This window comes from Sapajus apella, unplaced genomic scaffold (genome assembly GCF_009761245.1).
Source record: "Sapajus apella isolate SASKATOON/1434 unplaced genomic scaffold, GSC_monkey_1.0 scaffold18, whole genome shotgun sequence".
NCBI lineage: Eukaryota > Metazoa > Chordata > Mammalia > Primates > Cebidae > Sapajus > Sapajus apella.
In genome coordinates, this window is record NW_022436958.1 from 28656508 (window position 1) to 28678491 (window position 21984).

General features: G+C 34.8%; 1 protein-coding gene across 2 annotated transcripts in view; it reads left to right on the top strand.

The window, feature by feature from the left end:
* The first annotated feature begins 1196 nt into the window (after positions 1–1196).
* LOC116557101 (sodium channel protein type 2 subunit alpha) overlaps positions 1197–21984 on the top strand; it is a 148378-nt gene continuing 127590 nt past the window's right edge. Inside the window, exon 1 of one of the 2 annotated variants that reach the window (XM_032286592.1) lies at positions 1197–1445. The gene's annotated coding sequence lies outside the window, so the exon portion shown is untranslated. The remainder of the gene's footprint in view (positions 1446–21984) is intronic. The other variant, XM_032286594.1, reaches the window with a different exon arrangement.

Here is a 21984-nt window from a genome sequence, read left to right on the forward strand (position 1 = left end):
ATCTATGCAGTATAACTTTAGCACATATAAAATGAAATATTATGTAAAGAATCCAAAGAAAGCGTAGCTCGCCATCATGTTTTTTATTAAATGTATTTATCTGCTCTTTATCTTCTGAGGGACATGTCTATATACATATTTTGCGGATAAACTGTTACTTAACTATTTTTATATTACATGCTATCAATTATTTTGGCTCATGTAAGTACTTTTAAAACTAAAATTTATATCAAATCTTACAAAGACAGTATTTCAGACCTGCTTAAGACCTGGAACTCACCTTGAGTTCGAAAATTGGTTATCAGAACCACGGACAGCGTTACTGTAAAAAGGAATTAAAGGTCATCAACTTACCCCCAAATTAAAATGTATTGTAAAAAGCTGGGAGAAAAGAGTGCCTATCCTTTTACTTCAAATTAAAAAAAATAATCTTAGCCTTTACAACCGTTTGTAAAAAGAATAATTAAACAAACATATATTGAGAATATCATATGCTCAGTAAAACTTTGATTCTATAAATTGTGTCATTTACCAAATGGATTCTTTTGACAAGTTAGTTTTCTGTTATCTCTCTAAGAAGATGTAACTACACACTATAATATACTATTACAATTATCAAATTTCATATCACATGTAACTTGTCATCTGTATTTTTGTATTTAGCTTAGATTAACTAAAGATTTTTCTAGTTTGTCTTTAACTTTATTTCATTTTCTTGCATTAACTTTAGCCTTTCAGCATGTCTCCAAACAATAATAACAACACAATGTATTATGTGTTAACTTATCTAGTGACAAAACGTTAAATGTCTCCACAAAGAGATACTCATTAACAAAAATCTTGACATCTAAAATTATTTCATAGGAGGTACATACTACTTTTTCAGATGGAATATGAAGTTAAATAAGTTTTCAATGATGTGAAAAGCTTGCATTTAGTTTAAATACAGTGTAAATAAATTTAAATCCCAAAATAGAATTATAATTCTAAAAATTCATACTATAATTCTTCTTAAATGTTTAAATTACTTTAATTGAGGGAGCTGATTTCAAATAAAATCAAATTATGGGCTGTACATCATTTAATTTTACTTGCTGACTGCTGCATAGTCAAAGGAATGTGAATTAAAATGCTTCCACTTTTGGCCAGGAGATGGAGCTGTCATGTAAGATGCTGCCTTTATTTATTTATTTTTCTAATTTAGCATGCTGTTTTCTAACAGACATTGGGTACCATCGAATTGAGTGTCAGAACAGAAAGCTAAGGCAAAGAAGGGAGGATGCTGTGGTCATCCTTTCTTGTTTCTTTCTTCTTTAATGAGGATAGAAGGCATGTAAGATTTTACTTTCTACTCCAGTAAAAATTCTGAAGAATTGCATTGGACACTGTTATATTCAACACATACATGGATTCTGCGTTATGATTTACATTTTTCTTTATTTCAGGTAAGCCAGCATGATTCTATTTTTTGCTTATCCACGGATTGTTATATATGTTAAGATTTATATTTAAAATAAGGTGTGCTTTGTAAGCTTGTATTCAAATCTAAGAGATTTAAAAGCTCTAATTCTAGCTGTTGTGCAATTTAAAATCTTTCTAGGCTGAAATGAGCTCTGACTATGACATACCGTATTCTATTATTTCTTTGGCTTTCTAGCTGTTGGTGTCTGTCTCCGGCTGTATTTGTTTACCTTCTGAAGGTAAAGCTTTCAAAGTGAAGGATGGGTTTTCCTCTCACAAGGGAAATACTGTTCCTTAATGCAGTGACCAAATTGTAGAGATGTAATGAAGCAGATTAACATGGCAGTGGCTCTGCCAAAGCCCAGGGCTGAGCCTTCTGATGGCAGCCTCAGAGGCAAGCCAATATTCTGAGTCTAAAGGCCTTTTGAACATTTCTGCTGGCTATGATGGTACAAATTGTTTATGTGTTTATTTTTACCTCTTAGAAATAATACGTAAGTCATTTCTCCCACACGAATCAAGATTTATGTAATGTGTTTAGTAGACTTGGAATGAGACTATAGACCCTCCCTCCTCCCCCAGTATGGATATGAGGAGTATGCTGTACACAAATTAATTGACATGAAAATGGATTTTTTCTCTTTTTTGTTGGATTTGGGATAATAGAGCTGTGGCCATTTTAAATAGCTGGTATTATAGAAGGTGCTCACATTTTAAATTATTTTAGGTCATGTGACATTATCTGTGTTAAAGAGTGGAATGACTCAGGAGGTGGAAGTTGCATGCAACAGCCTTGCTTCTCTGCTGCTTCTCATGATTTCCTTTAAATCCTTGATTATTATCATAAGAACAAGGATAAAGACATATAGAAATCCTACATTTAAAAACCACTCATTTTCATTTAGAAAAATTTAAAGAGATTTAAAAAATATTTTTAAAAGAGTTTTGTAGAATTGTTTTTAAATGCCTCGCTCCTTTCTCTTGTGGAAAGAGCTGTGTGTGTGTGTGTGTGTGTGTGTGTGTGTGTGTGTGTGTGTGTGTGATGGTGGAGGTGGCAGGTGGTGGGGGTGCATCAGAATGTTTTTATCTTAGTCACTGTTTTCCTATAAAGAGGTAATTTTGCCATGTCAGAGGTTGTGAATGCTATGAGGAATGATTTTATAAAATGGTTTGGAGAAACGATGAAAAAAAAAACATGCTTGTTAAATGTGAAATCTATAGACTCTTCAGTTCCACATAGCTCCATATACATGACGAATTTTAAAATTATAGATAGTTAAGCATTTATTCCCCTTATCATTTAAAGAAAAGCAACTGTAGTTGAGAGATTAAGTGGATTTCCCAGTCACATACTAAATTACAATAGGGCTAAGCTAGAACGCTGATTGACAGTTCAGTATCTTCCATAGCAGTAACATAATTTACCTCTAGTGTGAACGTATCAGGATGGCATAGACCAGGTATGTTGATATTCACTGTGCGTGTGTGTGTGTGTGTGTGTGTGTGTGTGTTTGGTTATATGCTATAAAATAGAGTTTCTTTCAGTATACAGTTGCTCAATGCCATATTATATGCAGTGCTCATTTTTTTAGGTTTCTTGTCAAAGCATCCAAGAAAATTAAATGACAACTTTGGAAAATTTCTTTCTTAGTATGCCTTTTTCATTATCAGATGGTGTATATTCTTCTACCCTATGCTCCTGAATGATGTGGATGGCCACATGACTCTTTCCCTCCTACCTAATAGAAATGTGCTTATAAGTTATTCTATAGACAACTATAAGAATATCATCTCATGTCCAGGCTTTTCCTCCTTTGTTCCCTTACTAGGCACAGGCTTTACCCTACTTCTTCAATAGCTTGAGAAAAGAAAGGGATTAAAATGTGTCACTTCTACATATATTTGTGGAATACCACATATCTACCAAGTGTCCATGGTAGAGATTAAGAAATAACTAGTCTCAGAGTTTACCTTGAGGAGTTTAACATGCAAATATACATGTGCAGATACCACTACACCTCAAAATAAGGAATGAAGAAATATGAGAAAGTGAATGGGACAGGAATATCAGCACCTGCCTTGTGCCAGGCACCGTGTTACATTCTGAGATTCAGAATAAAATCTCGATTTCTGTCCAAGGTGGGCTCAGAGCCCAGAGGAAAAGACTTTAGGAGGATGTGATAGTTAAATTAGTTCCTTAACAGTGAGTTGGATAGAAATAAAGAAAAACAGAAAGTTGCTTATTCCAGGTACATAGGTGAGGCAAATAAATACAAGAAATTGGGGAACCATAGGCATTGTATAGGAAAACTGGAAAACGGTAAATAACCCATCTGTTCGAAGCTTCTATTGTGGTTGCTGTTGCAGTGGTTTTTCTCCTGGGGCAGTAAACGTAAGGACAATGAATATGGCTTTTGGTGTTATGCACTTGACATACCAGCACATACTCATACACAGGGGCGTTCTGTCCACATATCAGATTAGTAGTTAAGGCTAAAGATCTAGATCTGCATGCAGTGTGGGCAATAATTAGGTTACACATAAATAAACATTAATGGGGAACAAGAGAGGAGTGAAGATGACTGGGGTCATAATGTTCAGGTTAGGAGAGTAAAAATATCTAGAAAAAATATTATTACATTGTGGTAAAACGATGTGAGAAGGTGATGGAATAGCAGTATCATAGGAGGCAAAGCAGGTAAATTGAACAGGGATCAGCAACAATAGAAAACCCATAAAGGGGTTGGTTAATAAGAGGCTAGAGTAAAGTTGGTGGACTTAGATATCATTATTAGGTCATAAATAAATTTTAAGAGAAGAGGTTTAGTAGAATGGAAGAGACAGGGACTCTGAGGACTAAATTGGACACGAGAAATCTGGCGAGTATATTTAAGTTTTAAGAAGTTTGCCAGGGAAAGGTAGGAGAGATGACATTTTGTACCTAGAGAAAGAAGGTACTGTTGAGGAACATTTAACTTTAGTGAGGATTAGGAAAACCTAAACCCTTTTAAGAGTAAGGTGTGAAGCCAATAGAGAGAAATGGAAGAAAGAAGCAACAAAAATACATCAAAGTCCTGGAAGAGACAGAAGGAAGATTCAAAAATGCTTTTCCTTGACACAGGAAAAAAGAGTGGTTGATGATATTGAGCAAAGCTGGTATAACTTACTTTGGGTGGCCTGTTTTTGAAAATTAAATCCTTGTCTGTAAGATGAAGTGTCTCTTCTATTTAAATCAGTTGGTTCCTCAGAAAAGACTATTTGTGGCGTATGGACTTTCTGGAAGAAATAATTAATCCTCAGTAGCAAAACACTTTGCTGCAGACTATATTTTAGTTGCATTAATTCTTGAACTGGAAACTAATAACACTGTTTCACATGAAGCTTGTACATACTTCAGTTATTAATTTCTTATTCATAACAACCTATTTAAAAAGAGATTCTATTTAAAACTGGTATTGAATTTGACCAACAGATATCTATTATACCTATCTAGTTGATTTCTAAGGGCTGGTTTGCCAGCATCTAAATTAATTATTCAAGTTCTTTTCTTTTTTAAATCCTTCAGTTTCATTAACACTTTTGTCAGGACTTGTGTAGAGAGAAAGTCAGTGTCAGGAAGCTCCCTTTCCTTTAGGGAATGAGCTTCCTTATGAGGCTTCCTACCAGATGTTCCTTTCTTCTCTATTTCTGCTGGCAGTTATGGAATCCTCTTGCATATTTCTTAGAACCAGTCTCCTCTAAGGTGAATGCATTCTCTTGCATTGACCTGTCATGAAATGGCAGTGGGAAGCCTTGAAGAAGGCTCAAGCATTGATGAGTTTTACATATATTTGACTGATAACAATGAATACTATTGGCAATAGAGTAGTGGCCATGGAAATATTGTTTCTATTAGGAAAATATAATCTGCATCAAGAATATGAAATGAAATCCTATTTAAAAAATGAAAAGTAGACTGGCCACGGTGCCTCTCTCCTATAATCCCAGCACTTTGGGAGGTCGAGGAGGGCAGGTCACCTGAGGTCAGGAGTTCTAGACAAGCCTGGCAAACATGGTGAAAACCCACCTCTACTAAAAACACAAATATTAGCCAGTGTGGTGGCTCTTGTCTGTGAGCTCATTCCAGCTACTCCAGAGGCTGAGGCAGGAGAATCACTTAAACCTAGGAGGTGGAGGTGGCTACAGCGGACTGAGATTGTGCCACTGCACTCCTGCTTGGGTGATAGAGAGAAACTCTGTCAAAAGAAAGAAAGAGAGAAAGAAAGAGAGAGACAGAGAGAGAGAGAAAGAAAGAAAAGAAAGAAAGAGAGAGAAAGAGAGAGAGAGAGAGAAAGAGAAAGAAAGAAAGAAATAGAAAGAAAGAAAAGGAGGGAGGGAGGGAGGGAGGGAGAGACAGAGGGAGGGAGGAAGGAAGGAAGGAAGTAGTAAAAGCTATGTGTTGACCTCTCTATATTACTCACACATTAGCATTACCTCCTCTTTATCCATTTGGGTTTAGTGAAATTGAAGATTGGCAGAAGGAGAGGTAGAGGTAGATTTTGCAAATCAAAGTATGTTTTTTTCTGGTAACGTTCCATTAAACTTTTCAATCAAACTTTTATGTGGAATAAGACATAATTACTAACTACATTAATAATGATAAAATTTTATCATGTTATACCTTTTTGTTTACTTGTGAAACATTTTAGGGAAATGATTTAAGAATCAAAGGTATTTAAGTATATTTTATTTATTGGAATGTGATAAAATATTTTTGAGGGTAAAAAGTCTATCACTTCAGGTAACTATTTTTTGTACTTACTAAAATAATATTTAGGGGGATAAAATGATCTTAAGAAACAATTGCCCACCAAAAATGCTTTGAATTGTTTAGATTGTTTTTATAGCACTAAGTTGTTAAATCTTTTGCTGGTATCTAGGATTAGTTGGGGTTATAATATTCTTTGAACATAGACATGTCTTGGTGTTATTAGCAAATAAGTATACAATTATGTGATTGTGTAATTACTACATCTTCTGCTGTGTGACATGTATGGGAAAGTGACAATGGAATAACATTTCTCTTAAGCATATATGAAGCACAGTGGTTGAAATACAAAAAATAAGAAAGGGAGTTATAATAAGATTATGATAAGAGAAGACTGACACTATCTCTGTTCTTTGAATAACTGATATCAAAATGTGAAATACCTAAGGCCTGAAGAAAGCTGGTCAGGGCAATGGTGATGCTATCTCTGTATCAGCCCAGTATTTCCAGCTAGGGTATTTTTCTTGCTTTCTATGTGATACGGTTTGCCTCTGTGTTCCCACCCAAATCTCACCTTGAGTTGTAGTTCCCATAATACCCATGTGTGTGGGAGGGACCTGGTGGGAGATAATTTAATCACGGGAGCAGTTTCCCTCATGCTGTTCTCATGATAGTGAGTTCTCATGCAATCTGATGGTTTTATAAAGGGCTTTTCCTTCCCCCTTTGCTTGACACTTCTCTCTTCTGCCACCTTGAGAAGGATGTGTTTTATTACCCTTCTGCCATTATTGTGAGTTTCCTGATGCCTTCCTAGTCATGTGACACTTCGAGTCAATTAAACCTCTTTCCTTTATTAATTACCCGGTCTCGGGTGTTTCTTCATAGCAGCCTGACAACTAATACACTGTCACCCCTGGATTGAACAACTGAGGGAGCCCAGCAATTGTCAGGCAGATGGGATCTGCCAGAGAAGTGCTTAGACCTACACTTAGTATTTTCAGAATTAACAGTCCTAGAAGACAGGAGCCTAGTTATATAGCCAGGCTTACCGTAAAATGTATCATCTAAACCAGGATGTAGTTTATTAATAATTTCTCCACAACAACAGATATAAATCAAGATACTTCCAGGTAAATTGAGATGCACAGTCACTCCACTTCAAAGAGTCAAGAAACTTTTACATTTAATCAGTCTATTCAAATAAATTGTTCATGATTTTGGTGCCTAAGTGTTAGAAAGTTAAAATGTGAAATTAAATGACTTATCAGTTAGACAAAGAGCATTCAGCTAAGCTGCTCGAGTTACTGGCCTTGATAAATCCACCAACTGAAATCTCTAATGACTCTTGTTGAATCCTGAGTTATATCACCAGGAATGATATAACTCCCATGTTAAGCCTGACTTCCCAGGGAATTCAATTTGTGTGCAGAAAAAACTGTTAGTAAATTATGCTGTTATTACCAGCCTAGACTCATAGCATCATAAATCTATTCAAATATAAAAACAAAAGCGGATAAAATATGGATTCAAATTATTTCCACATTTGGATATGCATCTTTTAAGGAGTTTTCACAAATGTGTAATCCTTTGAAGATAGGAATTTAGCTCCCCAAGAACACTGGAACTTTCTCCACTGGTGCTTTCTACCCAAATCTTGGTAATGTCAATATGCATGTATATGGCCTCTTAACAGACTATCCTGTGAATTTCTTAAATTCTTCTCTTCCAATGATCATGTTTTTTTACCCCTCCCCTCCTGTAGTTTTATCTTAGAACTCTTCATGGCCAGTAACTGTGGCCTGCCCATAATCCCTCCCTCAAACCTCCTACACCACCTTTCTAGCACATTTTATCTATAATTCCAAGTCAGAAAATCCTCTGACCCCACCAGTACTCTCAGTTACTGATCTTGTCACACTTTGTCTTTCAATTAATGTCCTGTTTCTTTTCATTAGATAAATTTCACAGTCATTCATAAAAGTCACTCCTTGTATATACCTACACACCTAACAAACATCCCCACTCTGGTTTTTGCTTGTTTGTGTTTGTTTGTTTGGTTGGTTTTTTTGGTAACTGTGTGGATAAATCTTCATCCTCATGTTCAATTCCCAACTTACTTCATGCCTGTACTTTTGCAGCTGGACACACACACAGGTGGGTCCTTCAGGATGTGCAGCAATCATGCCACATGTCACTAGATCACTCACTCACCTAGGTTCCTGTACTGAGATTTTATACCTTTTCTTTTCTTTCAAACCACCAATACCTGCTACCTTGACTTCACTCTCAGTTGACAGCTTTGTTTCCTAAATCAGTGATAAAATTGAAACAATCAGAAGAGATTTTTCCCTACCAATTTCTATCACTACATGTACCTCCCTACCAGGTTCTGCACCCACATAACCTGACCTCCCACCTGTTACCTTAAATCAACTATCCCTTTTTCTATCTAAAATGGTTCTGCATCTGTGCACTATTCCTTCTTACTTATAAAAGGGTATCACTAGAGCATTGTATTTCTCTGTCTCTCTTGCATTAGTAATTTTAGCTCTTTATTAAATTTGCATACAGCATTTCATTATTGCTCCTATATGTGATTTTTTTTTTACTTCCTTTGACTATCATTTATTTTTCTCATTTTTTGGGTTCTCTTTGCAAAAATACTTTTAAAAAGTGTTTGCTGTATTCTCTGTCTCTATGTCACTCTTTCTATTCTCTTTTAGATCTACGTTAGTCAGGTTTTTACTCTTACCGTTTTACCAAATCAGCTCCTGATAGAAATCTGAGACCAACATGTTGCCAGATTTGGTGGTCCATCCTCAGCTTTCATCTTAATTGACCAACCAGCAATATTGGAGACTGTTCATCAGAGTTGCTGCCTTGATACACTGCTTTCTGTTGCATTCCAGGATAGCACACAGTTTTGACTCTTCTCTTAGCTTATCATTCGCTGCTTCACAGTCACTTTACTCTTTACTCTGCCTTTCCAAACTTCGTTATTTGAATGTTCCTGGTTCGGTCCCTGACTCTCTTTTCTTCTTTATCTACTTTCTTTTAATCCCATTGAGTTTTGTGGCTTTAAAGGTCATGTAAATGATGACATCCAAATATTTACCTCCAGTTTTCTGCCAGACTAGGTTAGTGTGTCTAACTGCTTATTTCGCTTGGGTATCTAGAAGACACTGCAAAGTCAACATTCCTAAACTAAATTTCTGATAGTCCTCCCCAGCCAACCGGCTCCAATCCCAGCTTTCCCCACCTTACTTTTTTCAGGAGATAACTCTAGTCTTCCTCATCCTCCCACTAACAACTCTAGCATCATCCTTGCTTATTTTTTTCTCTCATATCCCACATTCAATCCCTGAGAAATTCCTGTCGATTTCAATTTCAGATTATACCCAGAATCTATATGCTGCCACCTTCTCACTGCTATTCTGCCCAAGCCACCATCAAGTTTCTCATGGATTTCTGCCTTAATTTCCTACTGGACTTTATTTTTATCCTACTTCTTCTCACAATCTATTCTCAACACAGCAAGACAGAAGTAAGATTATGCCATATCTCTGTTCAAAATTCTGCAAGTAGTATCCAATTTTCTCAAGGTAAAGGCCACCTGATAATTTTCAAAAAGGCTCTGTTTAACCTGGTCTCCATCCCATTGCATTATTTCTCTGAACGCGTATCCAGCTTTTCTTTTTCTCATTCACTTTCACTATTTCTTGAATATTCCAGGGACACTTCAATCTTTGGGATTGTTTCCTCTGCTTAGAAGGCTTTTGCCTCCAAAACGTCCATGACTAACCTCCTCCCTGTTTAAAGTCTGAGCTCAAATGTCATTTCTAAATAACGCCGACTCTTAACTATCCTATTTAAAACCTCAGCCCCCTTCCTCTAACCTCATTCTTATGATCTCCTATATTCTGCTATACTTTCTTTCCTTTGTTATCATTTGCTTTGCCTTGATTTTTTTCCTTTCATTTCCTTTCTTTTCTTTCCTTCCCTTCTAACACATCACCTTGTAGCATACTGTATACATTATATTTCTTCTGTTGGTAATTTAAGCCCCAAATAGGCAGAGATTATTATCGGTTTGGAGTACTGATGTTTCACAAATGCTTAGAACACTTCCTGTTATACAGAAGAGACTAAAAATGTTTGTAGAATAAATTAATGAATCTTAGAAACTTAAATTTTTTCCTTTAAGTATACTATAGGACACCACACTATCTCAATCATTTTTATTAGGCTGATTCAATTTACAAATGGCCCAGTGCAATCTGACTGATTTTTCACTCAGTATTTATACCAGTGGGGATAAAATGCATATTAGTGTTATAAAATCAAGGCTTACATGAGAGTAAATGTATCATTAATAGTTCCTGAAGGCCTACCCCTGATATACATAACATTTAATATTTTTATCTTATGACTTCATTGTTCTTTGTTTGCTTGTTCATGTTCTAGATTGTGAGCGCCTCAAAGTTAGGAACTTGGTCATCGTATCTGTTTCCCAAATACCACACCCAATGCCTGGCACATAAGAAATTTTAAAAATACACTGGTTTAGTCATAGAGTGAGCATACACTTAAAATTTCATATGGTTCCTGCATATGCTGTGTCCTGAGCTTTCGCTATGTGGGTTGCTTTAATTCTTACAACCTTGTGGAGTGAAGCATTGGTCTCATTTTACAGATGTGATAAAGCTGGTTATTTTGTCCAAGACTTAATCATTGCAGTATTCTCACTGTCTAATCTCTAGTGACCATATCGCAGAAAGTTAATTATGCTCCTTTGTTAAAGATAAACTGAGATAATGTTAATGATGCCAGACTTCTTGGAAATGTTTTGTTTTTAGTTTCCGTTAGAAGCAAGCCTTAGCTTAGTGAATAAGGGGCAATGAATGCTAGTTTCCTGCTCAATTCAGTTGGGAAAATTGACCTCATTTTTTGTACTTTCAATCCCTTAACCGTAATAAAATTATTTACTACATTAATTTATATAAATCACCAGGATCTAATAGAAACTGGGTGGTTTCCATTAGAAACATACCATTAGATCTCCTAAAGGGTCTTCAAGCATGTTTTATTCTATATCTCAGCTTAGGTATTTGCTCTTGTTTAACACCTAAGTTTATATTACTTTATTTATAGAAAGTATTATCTAATATAAATGTGCCAACCAGCTATTATAAAATTGATCACTTTCCACGTAACCATACACTGAAAAAAATTTCCATTGAATATATTTCTGGCCTCCATAGATTCCAGGATTTTAGTGAATTTTTCTTAATAATCTCCAGTGCTTTAGGAAATATGTATGAACTTTTGTTCTAATCAAATCTAACTCAAACATTACTTCCTTTAGGATGTTCTCTCTGTGTTCATATGTAGCATATACTTCCATTATACTCTGTACGTGTCTCTACACTTGTTGTAATGTGAAGTAGCCAGATATATGTGCACCTGGGTCATCTCTGATATTTAATTGTGTACTATAGAAGGACAGATATTGTTTTGTATAGTTCTATCAAGCTACCCAATATCTATGTATACTGCCTTACATAGGAGGTGATACATCTGCTGAGCTCTACTCATTTAAAATTTCAATCAAGGTACTATTAGAATTTCTTAGTTTTATAACGAAACTATGTCTGACTTCAAGTGACCTATTAAAATAGCTCTGAATAGTTTGCTTTAATACAACTCCGTTTAATAGCTTTTAAATTTAGTGTTTGTTTGAGTAGACTATACGGTGATTTGTAAAATAATAGGATATAGTATATATAAAATTTTGACAGAAATGTAAATAATAATTATAATTTAGGGAGAGGGTGCTCTCTCTCTCTCTCTCTCTCTCTCTCTCTCTCTCTTTCTATTTCACACACACACACAAGCAGACACACACAAACACACACACAAGTCTCTGTTTCCAAATCTTGTTCACAAGGAACTCTCTAACTCCTTGAGTAATTTTCGCAACCAATAACAGATTAACCAGCAATAGTCACACAAACATACCCACATACATGTATACACAGCCTAATTCTCCCTTATCATCATTACCTATGTATCTTCAAGAATGCAGCTTATAAAATACAATGGCCTGGCTTCCATAAGAGAGGATAAAATGTAGGTTGCAACATTTTTCTGACATTGGGATGGCAAGGAATGTGTATTTTGCAGAAATTTCAAATTCTTAATTACAGAATGAGATACTACCTTACCTACCAACAAGTTTGATCCCGTGTTCTTCATAATTTTTCCAAGATTCTGGTTTCCAGATTTCTGACCTTGATTGACTCAACCCAAAAAATCTGCTTATTATTAAAGACCGTAAGGAGTAATCAACAGAACAAAATATGATTTAGTGTCATATTAAATATATTTTACGACTCAAAACATTTTAAAAGAAGTGATGGTTTCTGACTACGATTCAGTATATACTATTTTCGTTTTAGTGACAACGTTTCTAACAAATGCAGGAATGTGTTTCAGAACCTAGTGTCCTTTACAGTGAGTAGCAAAAACAGACTCAGGAAAATGTAAGCAAAATCAAACCAAACCAAACCATCCAACCAACAAGAAAATGTGTTGCTGAGTGGCTTATACACAAGGACAAGTATTTGGAACACTCTAATATAATAGGTGGTAAGAACCAATGGAACATCCGTGATTCAGATGAGGGTGGTGGTGGTTGAAAACAAAACAAAAGAAACTATAATAAGAGTAGACATAATGAAAGAAAAAAGCCAAAGGGTGTATTTTACATCTACACTTTCAAAGATAGCATGACAATATTTTGTCTCAGGAATTTCATGAGAGGGCTACATATGTTGGTATGTTAGGTCTCTTTCATCCCAGTGAAAATTTCTATTACTTTGCGTGGTTTAAATTTCTCTGTGCCATAGGCGAGGTAAGGGCATTTATTCCCCAGATCCTTCCTTGTCAGATTGCTATGGTTGAATGTAAAGACCATAACTTCTGCCAAGTAACCCCTACTCCCTCTGATTCTGGTAATTATTTCCTTCTTTTGCTTCCTCTTGCTGCTAGCCATGGGGTGAACCCTGCTTTGTTCATTTTCCTTAACCCTAATATACCTTTGTAAATAATCCTTTTTAAAACTTTAATCTCTTCAATTAAAATCTCTTCTTGGGGTGTGTCCTCTGATTTCTGGGAAGATGTTAATTGATATAATAGCTAACATTTATGAAATATTTACTATAATACAAGCACTACTGAAACAATTCACTTGAATCCAATTATTTGATGTTTACAACAATCGTGCGAATTAGGTACTATTATGACTACATTTAAAATATGAGACTACTGAAGAAATTGGACTTTAAATACCTCAATGATCACATAGCTAAAAAACTAAGACAAAATAAAATCCAGGAGTCTGACTCCAGAGCAGAGCTTTCATGTGATTATAAATTAGTTAATATGCTTTTAAGGATAATCTTATATTGTTGGTGTCTATATAAATCCCATAGACAAGATCTAACTAAGTACCGGAAAAAAAAAAAGAATAAGTAGAAGCAAGTCAGGAAAATTTAGTTCACAGGTAATAAAACTAGACACAGATATCTAAATTTAGAAATATTCCATGCACAAATTCTGCATATTTGAATGTGTCAAGATATTATTAAGCATCTTAATTCTTTGGGAAAGTGTAGAGGGCACATTTTTTTCAACCTTTGTAGAAAATCTTTAATTAATATAAATATATCATACAAATTAACTGAAAAATCTATCTGCTGTCTAGCCTCATGTTCAGTTATTAAGTGTATATCATTTAAATGTAATATTTTAAAAAAATACTAAACCCCAAAGATTCATTAAAGCTAGTAAATGCATTTTACTTATCAGTTATCTCCCTGAAAATGCATATTCTTTTTCAATTTTTTTTTTAAATTTTGAAAAGAGCATCATGCCATTAAACAAAAACAGGAAAATTTTATTTACTGGGAAGTTCTTGCTGATTTTTACATAGGGATGTAACAAAAAAACATACAATTTTTATTTTTATTCACAGTAAGGAGAGATTTTATCTGCAGGGATGATTACAAGGTGGAAGCAAGCATCTCAAGAGTTAGGCAAAAAGAGATTTGTTTCTCTTTTATAGAAAGGAGTAAATAAGACTAGAATGAACTGGGTCAGGGGAAAAAGGGATAAAAGGGTTGCATTAGTTGACAGAGAATGTTCCACTCTGAGACCAGCCTGCTATCTACAGGGACTGTGGAAGGAGAGTGGCATGCTGCCTCATCTTGAGGGTAAGTCAAAATTCAGTGATTTGGGAAAAGGAGAAAATCTTAACCAAAATTTGGTCAATAAGCATTTTGTTCCCATTAGTCAGTGGGGATGGGCAGTTTAGCTTATCATTTATGAGGTAAAGATTGGGAATTTTGAAGCTCTGTGTTGGGTCTCATCATAGGTAAATGGGAGACATTTGTGAGTTTTGTCTATGCTATATGGGGAAGAGCAATTCTTCACAGAATACAAAAGGATGGGGGGTTTCTCATTATTTCATCTACACAAACTGGAAAACAAAATGATTTCACTGATTTATCAAACCACTCAGGGTCTTATAACTGCCCTTCCTAACCTGTACATTCCAAATTTGCTTCTGTCTTTATAGCTGGTAATCTTTCTTCCATGAAGTTTATGAAATTCTTCATGACATGACATAAACTTTGACAGTTCTGTTTTTGATGTGAATAATACCCAGCAGATTAATTTGTGATGATATCACTGAGAGGCCATTTATAGCCTGTTCATGACTCAGCAAACCATGGTATTTTACAGCCTCTTTTACTTAAGATGGTTCAGAGATAAAGAATAATATTTCATGACATGTAAAAATTGTATTAATTTTGAAGTTTAATGTCCACAATTAAAGTTTTATTGAAACATAGCCATGCTCATTTTTATATAAATTTTCCATGACTGTTTTTATCCTATAAGGAGATAACTGTGTACTTGCTACAGAGGCAACATGGCCCACAAAGCCAAAAATATTTACTAAATGATCCCTTATAGAAACTAAGTTGCAGATTCTGGTCTATTTAGTTGCATTACACCACAGTTACCAAAAATAGGTGTTTAACAGTATTTAAATTTCTGAATGAATGATCTTACATGGAGAAATGTATAGGTATATCTATATTACTGATATCTCCTATTAATTTTACTATTTTTCTGTTGATTTTTTAGGTTTTCTAGGTACATAATTTTGTCTGTAAATAATTAGGACAATTATGCCAGCCCTCTCTTTTCTAATATTTCTAAACAATCATTCCTTTACTTGTTTCCAATCAATATTTTCCCAGTTACATTGGCAGGCTTTCCTGGAAAATATTAATAGTGCAAATTTCTTGCTTTCCTAACTTTGACTTAGATATTTATAGTGGCTCATCACTAAATTATATTTACATCAATATCCTTAGTAATATATTGAGTAAATTTGATTTGAGACAGATCAACTTCATAATGTAAGGATATTTCTCTTTACAAAAACAATTTATAATAATTTATAAATAAATGTGATACCTCTTAAATTACTTTTAATCATTTAGATGTAGTTCATGTTCTATTTTGACCCATTAATGTCATATATTTCATTAATATATTTTTAAGTACTGCATCATTTTTTATTACTATTTTGGATCTTATTTTGGTGCATTATGTTATTAAGTAGTTGTATGTTTATTTTATTTAAGATGTTTATAACTGTATTCATTAATGATATTGTCTGCAGATTACATTTTTGAGGGTGTTCTTTTGGCAAAGTTTTACTACCAAATTTATATTTGCTTCTAAAAACTTTTTGAGTATTTTTCCTATTTTTCTATTCTTTGAACCTGTTTATAAAATGTGGAAATAAATTGTTTCTAGATAATATCAATATTTATTTCCTAGAAGATTAAAAACTCACCTCTAGGCATATTTTATTGTTATTTTAAATTGGTTTTACATAGTTTTTTAAACTCATTTCCTTATTATCTGCCTGGTCAACTTTTTACTTCTTACATCATTTTGGCAATTTCACTTTCATAAACAGACATTTTTTAGAAAAATTCAAAGATTTTAACATAGTTAATAATTTTGTTTGCATACTTTTGGTCTCTCAAAAGCTAAGAAAAATGAATTCATGTCTTCTGCAATTGTGTTTAATTTCTAACAGTTTTGCAGAATAATGCACTACTATTAATCTTATGATTTTATGACCAGTATATATTTACCAGAACATTTACCTTTATAAGTACAAAATTACCTTACGTATCCATTTAAGTTTTCTTTTGCCTTGAGACATATTTTGTCTCTAATAACATTGTAAAACCTACATTTGTGTTTGTCGGTATATTTTTGTCCAATTTTTATTTTTTATCTTGGCAATTTCTTCTATGCTTCTTTCAAATAAACAACATCTGTTCAACTTTTGCTTTGCGATCTAATTTGGTACTTTGTGTTGGTTAATTATAAATTAAACAATTCAAAGTGTATTGACTTAAATGTCAGATAATATTTGATTTTTCTTCTGATAAGTTGTTTTGTCGTTTCTACTTTACTTATATTTTTCCTGATCTTCCCTTCAGTGTATATCAACTACAGTTTTCCCCTTCTTTATCTTTTCTTTTATTTTTTCTAGCTTTTTGGAACGTATGTACTCCCTTATTTTACTCCATTATATTAAAAGAAACCATCAGCATCATAAATGAAACTATCTATTAACCCCTTCTACATAAGATAAAAATATTGAAGTTTTTCCTTTCTTTTTGAACTATTTTCCAGTTTAGGAAAAAAGTTCATGATTTGGTGTTCACATTAATTTTAAAAATATTCTCCATAAATGTATTATTTTATAATCTAACAACAAATATTAAAATATGGCTCTATGGTTTAACTGCATATCCTAAGGATATTACCATTATTACCATGTATTGCCATTTCTTCTAGCATATTCTGTGGAGCTGAAGTGTATCTTAGAGTCACCTCTTCCTGAAGGACATATTGATGATATATTTTCTCAGCTATTGGTATGTGAAAATATTTCTGTAATGCCCTCACATAATAAAGACAGTTTCACTTGATAACCAAATATTTTTCTTAAAAATATATTTTGTTCTTTTATTATCAGACATCTGATATGAAGAAGATAAGATATAGCAAGATTTTTTCTTGTGTTTTTATTCCCCCTTCTTGGAAGTAAACCATTTTCCCCTGCCAGAAACTTGAGGATGTTTTTCTTTATCCTTTGACCTTCTCCAGCTCATCAAGAAATGTTTAGATTTGAGGTTATTTTCCTTAATGTATACAATTCCATGATCCTGTTTGATTTATGGGCTCTTTATTGAAAGGTTTCATGTGTTCTTGAGGTTAGAAACTGTTGCAACAACTGTGTTTGCCTTAGTTTTTCCTTTTCAATTTACTATCTTTAATGATAGCATCCTCATGGCTTTTGTACCATGTATATATTTACATTCTTAATAATTATTTCCATCTAATTATCTTTTTACTCCGAGATCTTGGAAAACTATCACAGACTTCCATTTAACAAACTTAATTTCTGCATTTTCAAATATGCTGCTTACTGTTTATATTGAACTTGTGAATTTAACTTTTTTTTTACAAGTATCCATGCTATTTCCAACTGGACTTCCTTGCTGTCAGCTTTCCTTTCATAATTGAAGTGTACTCTTTAATCTTAATCAGAGTATACCCTAACATTAAAATGTCCTTTTCCACTTCTTATTTTGTACAATCGTATCTTTTCATATGTTTGGCAATTTTTTTTCCTGCTTATTCATCATTACAGAGGACACTCTATGCTGAATAACATTTGTATTTTAGATGATTCAATCAATTATTGCTTCATTCCTATAAACATCTAAAAGTCTTTTAGGCTAAGGAGAAGCTATAACTTTGTTTTAACAGTTACTAGTTCAACTTGTAATAAAATTAAAACTTTTTTCAAACTCCTCATTCAAGGCAACCGTAGCCCAAGGAAAGAAAGAGCCAATCACAGCAGACTCTGCATAGGTTTGACAGCCAGGACCAACCATGGGAACTGACATATTATTTCCGGAATTCAGATGCCTTCAAGGGTAGTGGTATTCCTGTTCTTTGTCTGACATAACTGTCTGCACCAAAAAGCTGGGCACAGACTTTCCCATCTGGTGGGAAATATTTTAGAAACATTAGTGAGACTTGCAGTGTCCTACTATTGCTGTAAAACTTGCTCTTCCTCCAACCCTTGCCATGGAATTCAGGTGTAATTGTGGTGTTCTACTGGCACATCGTTTATTTACAGATATGCCTCAGAGATATTATGCATTCAGTTCCATACCACCACAAAAGCAATTATCACTAAGTGGATCACATGATTATTTTTTATTACCTAGTCCATATAAGATGTATCTTTTTGACTTTTTAATCATAGCCATTCTGACTGGTGTGAGACTGTATCTCATTGTGGTTTTTGTTTTTGTTTTGTTTTCAGATGGAGTCTCACTCTGTTTCCCAGGCTGGAGTGCAGTGGTGTGATCTCAGCTCACAGCAACCTCTGCCTTCCGGGTTCAAGTGATTCTCCTGTCTTAGTCTCCCTAGTAGCTAGGATTACAAGCACCCATCACCATGCCCAGCTGATTTTTGTATTTTGGTAGAGACCGGTTTTCACCATGTTTGATTGTCTCGAACTGCTGACTTCAAGTGAGCCACTCGTCTAGGCGCCCCAAAGTGCTGGGACTACAGCCGTGAGCCGCTATTCCTGGCCACATTGTGGTTTTGATTTGCACTCTCTAATGATCAGTGATGTTGAGCTTTTTCTTCATATATTTGCCACATGTATGTCTTCTTTTAAAAACTATCCGTTCATGTCCTTTCCCATGTTTTAATGGGGTTGTCTTTTGCTTGTAAATTTGTTAAGTTACTTACAGATTCTGGATATTGGACATTTGTCGGATGCATAGTTTGCAAATATTTTCTCCCATTCTGTAGGTTGTCTCTTTACTCAGTTGAGTTTCTTTTGCTATGCAGAAACTCATAAGTTTAATTAAATCCTATTTGTCAATTTTTGGTTTTGTTGCAATTGCTTTTGACATTTTTGTCATGACATTTCTGCCAAATCCTATGTCTAGAATGGTATTTATTAGGTTATCTTCTAGGGTTTTTATACTTTTAAGTTTTAAATTTAAGTCTTTATTTGATTTTGGGTTTATTTTGTGTACAGTTTAAGGAGGTGGCCCAGTTTCAATCTTCTGCGTATGGCTAGCCAGTTATCTCAGGAATGTTTATTAAATAAGGAGTCATTTGTCAATAGCTTGCTGGAAAGATTGCAGAGTAGAGGGAATGCTTATACTCCCATTGTTGGTGGGAGTGTAAATTGGTTCAGCCATTGTGGAAAGCAGTGTGGTGATTCCTCAAAGGACTTAAAGCAGAATGGCCGTTCAACCCAGCAATCCCATAATTGGGTATGTGCCCAAAGAAATATAAATTGTTCTCCTGTAAAGACACATGTATACATATGTTCACTGCAGCACTGTTCACAATAATAAAGACATGGAATCAACCTAAATATCCATCAATAGTAGACTGGATAAAGAAAATGCGATACATATACACCACGGAATACTATGCAGCCATAAAAAATTATAAGATTATATCCTCTTCAGGGACATGGCTAGAGCTGGAGGCTATTATAGTAAGCACACTAATGCAGGAACAGAAAACCAAATACCACATGCTCTCACTTATGAGTGGGAACTAAGCAATGAGAACTTATAGACACAAAAAGAGGAACAATAGACACTGGGGCCTACTTGAGGGAGGAGGATGAGAAGAGGGAGAGGATCACAGAAAAGTGCTTATTGGCCACTATGCTTATTACCTGGATGGTGAAATAATCTGTATCCCTGTGACATGTGGTTTACCTATATAACAAACCTTCACATATACCTCTGAACCTAAAATAAAAGGTTCAGAGGTACATGTGAATAAAAGATGTCTTAAAAAAAGACATCTTTACACTATGCTATAGTTTATCAAGTGTGTAATAGCATTGTATCTGAAAAAGCAATGTACATACCTTATAAAAATACTTTCTTGCTTAAACATTCAAATGATCATCTGAGTCTTCAGCAAGTCATAATCTTTATATTGGTGGAGGATCCTGTCTTGATGTCAATATGGCTCCTGACTGATCAGGGTGGTGGTTGCTAAAGGTTCACTGTGGCAATATCTTAGAATAAGACAACAATGAAGTTTGTTGCATTTGTTGACTCATCTTTTCATGAAAGATTGCTCTGTGGCATTTTGGTGGCCTGTTTGATAGCATTTTACCCACAGTGGAACTCCTTTCAAATTGGAGTCAATCTTCTCAAAACCTGCCACTGCTTTATCAACAAGTTTACATAATATTCTAAATCTTTTGTTATCATTTCTCAATATTCACAGCATCTTCACCAGGAGTAGATTCCATCACAAGAAACCACTTACTTAGATCATTCATGGGAAGCAATTCCTCATTCACTCAGGTTTTATCATGAGATTTCAGCATTAAGTCACATCTTCAGACTTCACTTCTATTCTAATTCTCTTGCTATTTCTGCCATATCTGCAGTTACTTCCTCCACTGAAGTCTTCAACCCCTCAGAATCAGCCATGACAATTGGAATAAACTTCTTCTAAATTCCTGTTAATGTTGATATTTTAACCTCCTCCCATGAATCATTTATGTCCTTAGTGACATCCAGAATGGTGAATGATTTCCGAAAGTTTTCCAAATTACTTTGCCCAGACCTGTTCATGGAATCATTATCTATGGCACCTGTAGCTCAACAAAATGGATTTCTTAATAAGACTTGCAGCTCAAAATGACTCCTTGACCCATGGACTGCAGAATAAATGTTGTGTTAGCAGGTATGAAAACTAATCTCCCTGCAGATCTCCATCAGAGCTCTTGAGTGTCTAGGTGCCTTGTCAATGAGCAGTAATATTTTGAAATAAATAGTTTTTTTCTGAGCAGTACATCTCAACTGTGAGCTTAAAATATTCAGTAAGCTATGCTGTAAACAGATGTGCTGTCATTCAGACTTTATTGTTTCATTCACATTGCATAGGCTGAATAGCTTTAGCATAATTCTTCAGGGCCCTAGGATTTTTTGAATGATAAATGAGCACTGGTTTCAATTGAAAGTCACCAGCTGCATACAGTTATCCCTCTGTATGCATGGAGGATTTATTCCAGGACTCACATTAATACCAAACTCATGGAGTTCCTGATATAAAATGGATTGGTGGCCAGGCATGGTGGCTCATGCCTATAATCCCCGCACTTTGGGAGGCTGAGGCAGGCAGGTCTCCTGAAGTCAGAAGTTTGAGACCAGCCTGGCCAACATGGTGAAACCCCCACTTCTCTACTAAAAATACTAAAACAATTAGCCGGCGTGGTGGCAGGTGCTTGTAATCCCAGCTATTTGGGAGGCTGAGGCAGGAGAATCGCTTGAAACCGGGAGGTGGAGATTTCAGTGAGCTGAGATCACAGCACTGCACTCCAGCCTGAGTGACAAAAGCAAAACTCCAGCTCAAAAAAAAAAAATTGTGTGTATGGTATTTGAATATAACCTAGGCACATCCTCCCATATACATTCAATCATCTCTCCATTACTTACGACACCTAAAACAATGTAAGTGCTATGTAAACAGTTGTTACATTGTAATGTTTAGGGAGTAATGACAAGAAAAAGTCTGCTGTACATGTTCAGTACAGAGGCAATTTT